Source organism: Schistocerca piceifrons, chromosome X (genome assembly GCF_021461385.2).
Source record: "Schistocerca piceifrons isolate TAMUIC-IGC-003096 chromosome X, iqSchPice1.1, whole genome shotgun sequence".
Lineage (NCBI taxonomy): Eukaryota > Metazoa > Arthropoda > Insecta > Orthoptera > Acrididae > Schistocerca > Schistocerca piceifrons.
This window is the reverse complement of record NC_060149.1, coordinates 175,712,691-175,726,557: the sequence shown is the minus strand read 5'-3', so window position 1 is coordinate 175,726,557 and position 13,867 is coordinate 175,712,691.

Sequence of the window (13,867 nt, the reverse complement as noted above, 5' to 3'; positions counted from 1 at the left end):
TGGAACCACGCGACCGCTACGGTCGCAGGTTCGAATCCTGCCTCGGGCGTGGATGTGTGTGATGTCCTTATGTTAGTTAGGTTTAAGTAGTTCTAAGTTCTAGAGGACTGATGACCTCAGCAGTTAAGTCCCATAGTGCTCAGAGCCATTGTTTTCCAATTCGGAAGCTAATATCTTTGAATAAAACGCTATTTTATACAAATATCATTGAATATAGCACCAAACCAACTGAAAGTTATTTAGCGTTTTCAGAAATATTGCATATCTTCGAACGTGACGTTATTTTTACTCAGTTCAAGTGACTGTTTTATTTTAATACTACACCGATGAATAAAGAGGTGTGTGTGTGTGTGTGTGTGTGTGTGTGTGTTTGAACATATGTATCTGCAGTATGCGTTTCAGTAAGAGGACGTGGTTGTGACGTCATGGGTATGGCAATGACCTTGGTCACATGACGTCACAAATGTAAACAAAGTGCGTCAAGTTCACCAAAGGTATATTACTATTACTTCCACTTATTATTTTCTAAAATACAGAGAAAAACACCCACCTGAAACATTACGTAAATTATGAACAGTAATGGACCTATAACATTCTGTTGAGGTACGCCAGAAGTTATTTTTACGTTTGATGATTTCTCTCTGTTAAGAATGACATGCTGTGTTTTATTTGCTAGGAACTCTTCAATCTAGCCATAAGGATGGTCTGTTATTTCCTACGATAATTTTTTGTTCGTAGGAAACTGCTTCCCCATGTCAATGAACATTGTATCAACCTAGGCGCTGGTATCTACTGCTTCTGTGTCCCATCCACCAACGGAACAAACTGGGTTTCACACGATCGCTATTTGGGGAGTTCTTATTCATTCCTTCTGTTAGTGTCGTTATGGAAGTAATTTGAGAATTAATAACATTTTACACTGTGAAGTATTTCGTAGTGGAGTGTATAGCATAAAATCTTAATAATTTTGAAAAACATGCAACATACAGCCCGGCAAACAACTTGCAGTGACAAACGTATTTACTTCAGATCTATCTTCGATCAGTAAAGGTGTGTAAATAATTATTTAATTTTAAGCTAGTAAGGGCAAATATGAATTTTTGACATTCGTCGAGAAACAGTGAACAAATATTTTACGATATATTGCTACGCCTGTGTAGTAAAGAAGAACGATGCAATGTTCCTTCGGACAAAAATGCACGCCCGAAGCAACATTGCATCGTTATCCTCAACAACACAAGCACTGGTGTATCGTATTTATCTTCCGATATCAAGCAAAGAATTTTAATTAAAATGTCCTCCCTTGTACGGAAATTACGTAATGTGAGTACGAGTGCAGGCTGTGACGCAGGAACAACGACATAAGAAGTTTGTGTGTGGCTGTGAGTCGTACACGCATAGCCAAAGCCGCTAAGGCGACCTCTCGCTTTAAGCGGGAAATCGAGGTTCAGGTCACGGCCTGGAACAAATTTTCACTGTCGTCATTCCTTTATACAGTTCATGGTTTTTCGGACTCGCAACTGGGATTGCATTTCATGTGCTAAACGAATGTTTGGATTTTCCTTGAAATAGAACATCCTGAAAGTCCTGGATAAAAGGATCGTTCTCTAAGCGTACTCGATGGCTCTTTTATTCGGTTTGAGTGTACAGCAGTAAAAATCCTGTTATTTGACTGCAATTTAAATAAAATACGCCAAAAACAACCTCACTTTTCTTCACGTTAAGTCTATAGGGGATGTAGCACACATAAGTTGCACATTTTCACGAAATCGCAGTATTTGCAATCTACCAGTCATATTGCCAGCGAAAGTATCATAAAATGTAACATTTAGGGTCAATGAGCAACAGCGTAAGTAAAATTCCAGTACGTCAAAAAGGACATCAAGAAAAACCTGTAGAAAAGCATACAACACTCCTAAAACCAGTCGAACTAAAAATAATACGATCATATTTTCCTACAGTTTAATCTACTCTATCAGAAAGGAGTGTGTGAATTCGCATAAGTTCCAAAGTTGGTAGTAACCTTAAGTTATAATCTGCAATTTCATTTACAGTCTGCACGTTCACATACTCAGACTTACATTTTTCAGGTACAAGAAATGAACTCCATAAAAATGTTGCTTAGCGAAATGTTACGAGACTGCACAGATATGCTCGTAAACTCAAATAAATACTATCGATGACCAGTTCACCATACACAGATTCACGTTTTTGAGCTACTTATATTATTTAAATTTTTTAAAACAAACACGCATTTCACAATAAATTTAATCATCATTATGAAGATATTTTTCTATGGTAAGCTTTATTATATTCGCCATTCAATTCGCCTTTCATTAAGCCAACCTCTTTTTGGGGTTACCTACCTCAATCGGTAAAATCGAAACCCTTATGAGATCACTTTGTAGTCTGTCTGTTTGTCCGACTATAAAAACCCGTTTTTCTCATGAACGTATCAAGATGAAATGTATGTTGCATATTAAGATCTACGGTCCTTTGGTGTTGGTAAAGCCTGAAGCTTCTAATCCAATGAAATCAAAAGATACGGTCACTTATATCACATATTTTGATACCCGCAAACTCACTGATCAAAACCTGTAGGGTACACGGCGTTGACCTAGAATCAAGAAATTGGTGAGAAGCAAGGTTTAACAGCAGAGGCAAAGGAAAAAAATAAGAAAAGTGTCAACTTGTAATTATATCACACGAAAGGAATACCTTTTTGTTGTTTGCTGTCCTATTGTCTATGTGTCTTTAAAGATCCCTTTTCCTCTGGAACGGGTAGACATATCAAATTGAGATTTATGTCGTATACTAAGGACTGTGGTATAAAACACTTAATCTTGTAAGTCGATGCAATCAAAAGATACGGCGATGTATGTCACATATTTTGTTACTTGAAAACTCACTCATCAAAACCTTTAGGCTACATCCCGTTGACCTAGCATAATGAAATTTGGCAAGAAGCAAGTAAAGGAAAAAATCAGCAAGTTGTTAATTTGTAATTATAATACATGCAAAAATATTTATTTCGTTATTTATTACCCGACTTCAGACTTAAAATTAAAACATTCTCGAAAGTCTTGGTATTCCCATGACCGATATCTTTCCAGTATCAGTGTCGATAACAGGCAAAATCCTCGAGATTCTCGATTCCATGAATGGATGAACTGCCTATATAAATAAATAAGTAGGTACGGAACCTTCAGATCGCGGCTACGGCTTGCATCTGCCCAATTTTTCTTTATTTGCTAGCACAATGTCGTATCTGCTATTTACAGGATAAACCGAAGTATCAAACCTTGTATGAACATCATTGCTGATATCCTAGTAAATATTTTGATTGTAATGTTGTAACGCCTCAAGTTATTACGAGATTTTTTCGCTCTCCCCACGGCAGTGAGAACTGCATAGCGCAACATTCAGTCGACAGTCGATATGAAGATTCATACTCTCTACGAATGTAAATAATCCATATTAGTTATGATCCGATTTTGTTCACAGCCTTTTGTTGTTAATGGAATGATGCTGTCAAAATTTTAGATTTTTATTTATTATAGTTCTGATGATAAAGAGAATTACCTAAAAGTCCTAAAACCTACGCTTGTTTTTTAAAACCAAGTTAGGAACAATATCAGATTGACTTTCATTATCATTTGAAGCCATTACAAAGTTGTCAGTGCATAAAAATCAATTAATTATAATTTTCTTTTTAAAACCTTAGTCACTTTGTATTATGTAATACAAATATCGGTCAAAATTATTATTTGATTATATTTTGTTGTGTGAGTGCGTGAGAATGATTGAGAGAGTGTATGTGGGACATATGTCAAAATTTAATATTTCATTTTACGTAAACCCTTGTACAAACGAACCGTGGGAAAGTTATGTTGCAACCTCGATTCAGGTGGCGTACGTCTGTGTGAGCATACTTCTGTATAAAAGCAGCCAGCATGGCAGTTAGAGGCGGAATAAGTATATTTATCAATCTGAAGAATATTTCGCACTTTGCTTACTTATATTATTTATATTTTATTTATATATATTATTTATATTATTATAACATAATACAAGAAACTGAAGTTTTGCTGACATTAATTACTATCAAATTAGTGATTGGATAAGGCAAGATTTGCCATGAGACTGATCAGGAAGGAACGTTCTGATTGGTCGTTTAGATCAACATCCAATCAGAATTAAACTGTTCCCCCGCCAATAGAGGACTGTGCAGAGAGGACAGTACCTCGAGAGAGTCACTTGCTAGCCGGACTAAGGATAACCCGATGTTAGATCGGTCCTTAAAAATACTCTGTAAGATGAGGAAATAGTGAGCTAATTTCGTTTCGAACGTATCGTGACTGACGTGCCTGGAGTTACGAACATTTTAATGAAAGTTTGGTGTTTCTAAGTTAAATAGTACGAGAGATATGAGCAAGTGAACGTTTGCTCGTAGTAACAAATAAAAGTGGCGTGTTTCGTGCTCTCTACGGAATATTTTAGCGAGCACTTCTTACGAAGAAGACCACTGAAACGACCGAATGTTTAACTCGCGAATAGTTGTGGGTCTGTGAGAGGTAGAACGTGAAAATTAGTCGGGTCGGACTTGCTAAAATTCTGGCTGCTTTTCGAGTGAATATTTGTTATACAGACAGTGAACTTTCAATGATAACGTTTCACCATATTAAATACGGACTTGATAGCCAATCCATGCGTTTCAATATAAATAAAAAACAGAGTTAATTTAATTTTGAACGCTTTTCTGCAAGTAGACTGGCTTTTTCCGCCATAGAAGTTTCATCACTCTCTGGACGAAGCCACTGAAAATCATAAACCGAAAGATACCATATCATCGCCCAGCTGTAAAGGCTATTAACATCAAGATATATGATGTAAAATTCGACAACTTTGTCATCATAATTGACAAAGAATCTGTTGCTGACTACAATAAGTCTGCAAGAGCGTTGGACAATGGCGCCTCTAATGCCCCTTTGAATATACTGGAACTGTTTGATATCAGTTATAAGCTGTAATTCTGCTGCAGTAATTTAAAAAAAAAATGTTCAAATGTGTGTGAAATCTTATGGGACTTAACTGCTAAGGTCATCAGTCCCCAAGCTTACACACTACTTAACCTAAATTATTCTAAGGACGAACACACAGACCCACGCCCGAGGGAGGACTCGAACCTCCACCGGGACCAGCCGCACAGTCCATGACTGCCGCCCCCTAGACCGCTCGGCTAATCCCGCGCGGCAGTAATTTTCAGCAGAGCATCCCACACCAAGCCAGGTGAAGTAATGTAATGTGGAGGAACCAAAAATATACCTTAAGGCATAGACTGCAAAAGTCATCAAGGCGTAGCATGTCAATTTTCGAATATAAATTGGAACAGTGTCCAAGCGTTTTACGTTTTAATACATTCCATACATTGCAAATTCTTTCGTACTTTTCATTTGTTATCATTCTACTTGTTAACAAAATTTTAAACTCTCAGTTGATGGAGTAAGTGATCTTCCAGCAAAAACGACTCTATGTTAACATAATCATATGAGAAAATTCCTTTCTGATTAACTCGTTTAAACTCTCAGTCACTAGGAAAATACGTCCTCATTATGCTGAGTTCATTTCATTTCGGGTACGATGCACACTTTTCCAGTGAACATGTAGTAAAGAAAGTTAGGTACTATTCTTTGCCAAATAGCAGTTGTCTTTTCGCGGTAAGCCAATTGTACTGTGACTGTAACTTTCTCTCTAGTTTCTTAAGATGTTTTCTACTAATTTCTTCATACAGTTTATCTGTGACGCAGATGGACTGCGTGCGACCTCTCCATGCAGAAGCCCAACAATAACTCGACTGCACGCACCAAAACGGCACGCGGCCACACACGATGAAGGATTGTTGACATTATGATACAGCAAGATGCTGCTCCCTACAGACAAATGGCACACTTCAACTTCGACAGTTACAGAAACCAGTGATAAGCAAGGAACACAATACCGCTACTTCATAACGTCAAAGTGAGCATTACTTCTTACAATGTCAAAAATTTAGCGAGCCGACAAATCGGAAATTTATGTTGCAGTGCTGGTCTTGGTGAAATACTGCAGCACTTTTTGTAAAAGATTTATATTTTTCCATATTATATGGTAGAAGAGAGACACGACTTGGGTTTAATTTAATTTCTTTGTCGCCATGTACTGTCTTTTGTTTGCAAATTTTCGTGCCAAAAATGCCCATTGCAATTGCTCATGTTATGGAAATAACTGGGACTGTTTAGTGAGCGCACTAAATCACACTGCAGTTGGCATGTACCTCATCTCGGCAATCATTGCTGGAATGACAGTCGTCACTGTTTGCCTTTCTCAAGCAGTTCCTTGCAAAGGCAGACCTGTACCAAGAGAAACGCTAAATCTTCTTCGTGGCTTATTCGCACTGTGCATCTGTTTTGTCTTTTGAATGAAAGTAGCATAGTCAACGTGCATATACTACAACTGAGTGCTGATGAGGAGTAATGCTTCTACATGCTAGCAACAACAAGTTTTTTATCGAGAAGAAATGATATATATCTATATTAGCAACCTGCAACATTAATAGATTTACATGTTTCTTGTGATGGTGCTATTTGATATGTAGCAGTACAACTCGAAATATTTTCTCATCTCTTTTGCCATCTACAATTATCCATTTATAATCAGAATATTGCGTGCCCTAGACGTTTACAGAGATATCTTCGTTCTGTTTTTCAATAGAAGGAAACAGTATGTAGACAAAGTTTAATTTCTTACATTTGATCAGTATTGAAACTCACATTTTATCCTAATTTATGGGATATAAACCTGCTAAAATCGATCACTTAACACATTCATTGTCGTTTAAATCAATATTTATTACTGTGTGTTTATATGCTATAATAATAGGCAGTTTTGTGCATACTCCTGCATAAGAAGCCATATTTACATTAAAATGCAACTGAACTATTTCCTTCAATGCCCAGAAAAATCTCCCTCTTGTAAAATCACAAGTTTCTTTATCGGTTTATCAATGACTTTAGCTGAGCACCGATCATCATTTATTTCAGCTGGCATTAAACACGCATTGGTTGTATTCAGGAGGTACATTTGTTTTTCTTCGCCGGACTTGAACAAGCAAAGCTTGCAGACTAGTGGGAAACTTATTTTAAGATCTTGGCTAATCGTGCGAACTCTGTTCTCAAAAACATGAAAAGAGGCATTCATGAACAGACTGGGCGCTTTAAACCCAGCCATATTATCCATCACACCTTTACATATAAGACATCTAAATGCAGACTGGAAAGCAACCCACTGAAGATCATTGGTTGCACCTAATTTAATGAACTTGGGTGCCAGTTGTAACTTAAGGTGTATGTAGTCGAGTTATTCGGCCGCCTAGAATTGGTAGGAGACGAATTTGCTCATGTGACTGAATGCTAGCCAGGCTGCTGCATGGTCAGCCCTGCCAAAGCACAACATCCCGGGCAGACATAGACACTGATGCTTTCCCAGTCAGGCAGTTGCAAAGGAGAGAAACACTGAGCTGGAGATGAATGAATCCCAGGGCATGTGAACAGTGGCTGCTCACTTAGCCAGCGTGCAGAAGATTCACTAGAAACGACAGAGTTGAAAGCAATCTGAAATATGGCTACTTACACCTCTTAGAAATTCTATAATAAATCACAGTGAAATAATACAGCAAATCTGAGTGCATCTGTAATCTCAGAAAAAGGAGGTGCAGCCAATGAAACAATAATATTTTCAATATCTTGAAAACTACAAAAAGTTTTTATTTTACTGTGACTAAATATTTTCACCATGAACCTTAGAATTACCAACTTTTAAATGCTTCATGCGATTTCAACAAATTCTATATCTCAGATTATAGCACTGCCCTGTAGCTATCATCTCTGAAAGCTGTTCATCTGTATCTAATTTATTTATGGCTTTGTTATGTATCTGTATCATTTTCATTATGCAAATGTCTGTCAGAACATCATAATAACACAACAACATTACTGAATGCAGTGTGAATACCTCATATGTTTTCTACTTGTGTATTTGTTTAAGGAATATGCCACTATTTTGTCAATAGCGTTATTTAATATGACTACAATTGGCTTTAAAGAACCAATATAATCTAGAAGTGATCAATCACATGTGTTAGCCGATACCACCATTGAAAAGAGATCCAAAACCCGCTTCTATCAAGCGGGTATAAATGATTAATTAAACAGTGTTTGATGAAAGTTTGTTGTCATTTAACATCAGTGCACTGGCGCATAAATGCTGGCTTATTTATTTACAAACGAACCTGTATTTATATTTATTCTTAATAGTCTGAGTGTAACTGAATGTTTATAACATTTCTTTATTTTACTATTTTTGTAATATATTATTTTAGTGTGGAAAGTGGTCAAGTTGAGTCAAATCATGTGTGTAGAGCTTAATAAAGATGCAGTTTCGGTGCGGACACCTTCAGCCAGTGGAGAAGCAGGCAGTGTTGGAATTCTGCTGTAGTGAAATGGGGGCAAATACTTGCAGAGTGGTGCACTCAAGGGAGCAATTCAGACACTTTTATGTGAGTTCTGGAAGTAGGCAGATCCCTCTGTGGTAGAGTTGCTAATTCGATAATGTGGATGATTGATTCTGTGTCGTGATCGGCCGCTACAATACTCCAACTTTTGAAGGGACTCTAACTCATGCAAGGTCTGAATGTGCTCCAATGCGGAACTTTAATTTTCTTGATTGCATTACAAAATTGAGAATACACAGAGTATGAGTACTGCTTGTTATCTCATGTGTGTTAATTTGTCAATCATCATGCTGTGAGGTAACGGGCGAGTTGTGGTGCCCTGAAAATATTTTAAGTTCGGATAATATGATAATATGATAATATTACTTGGTTAGTTTTAAATTATGCTAAGTCCACGAAATTCAGTCTATTGAGAGACTTCAGTCTTCTTTTTCTTCTTCTTTGACCACTGCAGATTCCCCGCTGCTCTATCAGGGAAAAGGAAGGTTCTAAAAAGAAGCAGCCTGCAAATTCTCTGTTGCTTGATCAAGTCACTGGGCGACAGCTGCTTCCAGATTCTGCAGTAATGAATTAAAAGCATGCCTGACCTTACAGCAAGTAAGTGAATTTGGTTGCATTCATAGATATGACAAGGAATGAAGCATGTATGACAAATGTCGGAACGATAGACTGTAGGATAAAATGAATGACGTACATAAGCAGAAACGTTTCGTAAGGAAAAAGAATGAGTAGGTGAATTATGAAAGATTTTTAATATATATATATATATATATATATATATATATATATATATATGTGTGTGTGTGTGTGTGTGTGTGTGTGTGTGTGTGTGTGTGTGTAAGACTTACATATTTCTGGAGAGAATTGCCATTCGTAACAAATTTCATCACAATCTGGTGTTTCTTTCTTGGAGACAATTGGCAGTCACTGCTCTCTCCCTCTGCTTGCAGAATTTGCAACACTGAGATGTAGAAACGTGGACGAGTTAAAATGTAAGATTATTTATGGTACTTTTTCAGAATTACATTTCTTGGTTCCCCGTGTCTCTTTGAAAGAGAAGCTGTTGAACAACATTGACAGCTATGATGACACATCAGTTCCTATCTCGAATGGAAACTCCACTTTAATAATCCCACATCCAAGCCGAATAGTTCCAAATACTTCCGACTTGTTCCGAACTTTCCTACTGAATCAGCAAGTGGTGGGGAGGAAAAGATTTTGTGCATGCCATTCCCAGAATCTCTGTTCTCATGTGAAACGCATGCTTATCGATGTTCAACCAGCTTCGAAATGTGTACCGACAGGCAAAAGGGCGATGAATCCAGTCTTATTAACACAAGAAAGGTGTTCAATAAGTAATGCAACATATTTTTTTCTCGGCGAATTTCCGTTGCATATATGCGGAATTTGTTGTGGGACATAGAGGAATATTCCTGCTCCAATCCCTCTTGTTTCATGAAGTTCCGATAGGTTGTGGAGCTATACATAGCCTTCAAAATGACGTCTGTAGCGGAGGTGCTTTCCAAGCAGAGCTGTCATTGAGTTTCTTTCGTCGGAAAACAAAGCATTGCAGATATTCATAGGCGTTTGCTGAATGGCTGGTGGCGAATAGAAGCACGGTGAGGCGTTGGGCGAGGCATCTGTCTTTATCGCAACAAAGTCGCGCAAGCCTGCCCGATATCTCGCGTGTCGACCGGCCGCACAAAGCTGTGACGCCTGCAATATTGGAACGTGCGGACACTCTCATTCTATGTGATCGACGAATGACAAAGAAACACCCCGATGCACAACCGCCGAGGTTATGGATGCAGCAAGACGTCTACTCCGACGTCGACCAGTAGAGCGGTACAATGTTGGCATACAGGCCCTCCCAACAATGTGGCGTAAGGCCGTCGCATTGAACGGAGATTATGTTGAGAAATAGCATTTTATAGCTAAGAGAGTGGGGAATAATATGGTGTATTGGTATCCTTAATAAAACCAACCTGCTTTAAGAAAGAAAATGTGTTGCACTATTAAATGAACGCCCCTTATATGTATCATCTTCCTCTCACTCATTTCTAAGAAACATGACCTTGAAAGCATGTGTGCCCTCAAGGTAAGCATAATTTACGAAGGAAACTGTTATCACGTTCATGTGATCTATCAGTGCGGTCTTCATATTTTGCTTCTACATTTCGAGGAACAGGAAACAGATATGCAGATTCAAGGAACTCAAAATAGGGGCGTCATTTCCTCATCTTAGTGCTGATGCATTTCATTGGTTGGCAATGATCACAATTTCAAAATGCAGTTAATTCAGTTTTTTATTGTCTCAAGCAGCGAGTAAATATCGCAGGCACTCATAAGAACCTCTATTCATGCACGTTTGCATGTCAGGAGCACCGCCAGCCGTCTGCCTAAGCAAGCTCTCAGAGGAGTTGTGATGCATTAAATTATATAGTGGGTTGGTTGATTTCGGGGAAGGGACCAAACAAACAGCGAGGTCATCGGTCCCAGGAAGGATCGAGAAGGGAGTCGACCGTACCCTTTCAAAGGAAGCATCCCGGCATTTTCCTGAAGCGATTTAGGGAAATCACGGAAAACCTAAATCAGGATAGCCGGACGCGGGTTTGAACCGTCGTCCTCCCGGATGTAAGTCTAGTGTGCTAACCACAGCGTCACCGCACTCGATCTTAAATTTAATGTTCCGGGAAACTAATATAGAGGAAACCGTGATGGATCAGATCAAACAGGTTTCAAAACATCAGCATTTATATCCTAGAAAGAAGGTATTATGTACAGAGAGAAATCCTCATGTGTGAGTGCAGATAGAGATGTCAGCAGAAAGGCTTGGTTGGGAGAGCTCAGTGACTTCGAACGTGGACTAGTCATTGGGTGCGATCTGAGTAACAAATCCATCACAGACATTTATACACATCTAAAGCCGCACAAGTTGACTGTTCGTGTTGTGAAGTGGAAACACTAAAGAACTACTACAGCTAAATCACGACCAAGCAAACCCCATGTACTGATTGACAAGGACCGCCGAGTACTGCAGAGGCTGGTTGTAAAGAATCGAGTGAAATCAATATCAGGAATGATTCGAGGATTCAAACGTGTTACCAGCAGTCCAGTTAGCAAAATGACTGTGTATAGGGAGTTACAAGGAATGGTGTGCAATGTTCGATCAACTCCACACATTTCTGTTGAAGTGCCAAGCTACGCTTGAGGTGGTAGAAAGAACGATGCCGCTCGTCAAGGATATCTGGAACCGAGTGAATAGACGAAATGAATGTTACCTGCCGTTAAAGAAATACAGAGGTAATGAAGTTACAGTGCAGGGGTGTTTTACGTTGTTAGGATGTGGTCCCCTTGTTGTGCTTAAGAAAATGCTAAATGCAGAAGGCTATGAACACATTTTACGGCATTATGTACTGTGTACAGCAGAGCAATAGCTCGGAGATGAAGACTGAATCAGCAAGACAGTGCATCCTGTCAGAAAACTGCGTCTGTGGGGCAAGGGTGTGTGGACAATAACATTTGTGATATGGACTGGCCTGACGTGAGTCCACACTTGAACGCGATGTAACGCCTTTCACATGAGTTAGAACTTCGCTGCAGACCTCAGTTTTCACCATTTCTACCTTCTCTGGTTTCGGCTCTTGAGGAAAAATGGGCTGTCATTCCTCCACAAACATTCATACACGTCACTGACAGTCTTCCCAGGAGAGCTCAAACAGTCTTAAACTAAAAGGATGGACACACCCCACTTTAATTTTACAATTTTGTAATTTTTGCTAGGGCAATTTATCGTAGTTTTTGTTGTCACGAGACAAGGTATGCTGACGTGTGAGGCAATGCTTGCCTGTGACCATGAGGGAGAGAGAGAAAACGAAAATACACTTGATATTTGCCACGGGATTACTTAGCGCAATAAGTCACATGTTAATGAAATAAATTGAAGAGCCAAAGAAACTGGCACACTTGCCTAACATCGTGAAGGGCCCCCGCGAGCACACAGAAGTGCCCCAACACAACGTGAGATGGACTTGACTAATGTCTGGAGTAGGGTTAGAGGGAATTATCACTATGAATCCTACAGGGCTGTTCATAAATCCGTAAGAGAACAAGGGGTTGGAGATGTCTTCTGAACAGCACATTTCAAGGCATCCCAGATATGCTCAATGATGTTCATTTCTGCGGAGTTTGGTGGCCAGTGGAAGTGTTTAAACTCAGAAGAGTGTTCCTGGAATCACTCTGCAGCAATTCTGGATGTGTGTGGTGTCGCATAGTCCTGCTGTAACTTCCCAAGTCCGCCGGAATGCACAATGGACATGAATGGATGCAGGTGATCAGACATGATGCTATCGTATGTGTCACTTGTCAGAGTCGTATCTAGACGTATTAGGGGTCTCATGTCTCTCCAACTGCACACGCCCCACACCATTACAGAACCTCCACCAGCTTGAGCAGTCCCCTGCCGACACGCAGGTTCCATGGATTCATCAGATTGTCTCCATAACCGTACACGTCCATCCGCTCGATACAATTTGAAACGAGACTCGTCCGACCAGGCAACATGTTTCCAGTCATCAACAGTCCAATGTCGGTGTTGACGGGTCCAGGTGAGGTGTAAACCTTTGTGTCATGCAGTCATCAAGGGTACATGAGTGGACCTTCAGGTCCGAAAGCCCATATCGATGATGTTTCGTTGACACTTGTTGATGGCAGAGCACTGAAATCTGCAGTAATTTGAACGATGCTCTTCAGTCGTCGTTGCTCCCGTCCTTGCAGGATCTTTTTCCGGTCACAGCGATGTCGGAGATCTGATGTTTTACCGAATTCCTGATATTCAAGGTACACTCGTGAAATGGCCGTATTGTCTCGGAGATGCTGCGTCCCATTGCTCGTGCGCTGACTATAACACCACGTTCAAACTCAGTTAAATATTGATAACCTGTCATTGTAGCAGCAGTAACCGATCTAACAATTAATCGTTTATATCCGCTGTGGAAATATACAATGACAATGCACTGTGGCGAGATAATAAACTCCTGGTGTGTTTTCACGTTTTACGGTCTTAGTTTAACGGAAGTTAGTAGTTTTTCATGTGATGGACATTCACAGTTTTCCAGGGATGTATTTTTCACAATTATGATCTTTTATGCTTTTATCTTGTGTTTGGGTTTTAACATTTGCCACAGATCTGTTCCCTCAACTACCTTTTGCTTCATGTTCTTATTATAACTGTGATGTCATGAGGTGACACATGTTGATAATTTTACTTTCTGGTTCTGGATTTCGATAAGCATTCAAAAGAGAGTGTGTTTTTTACAA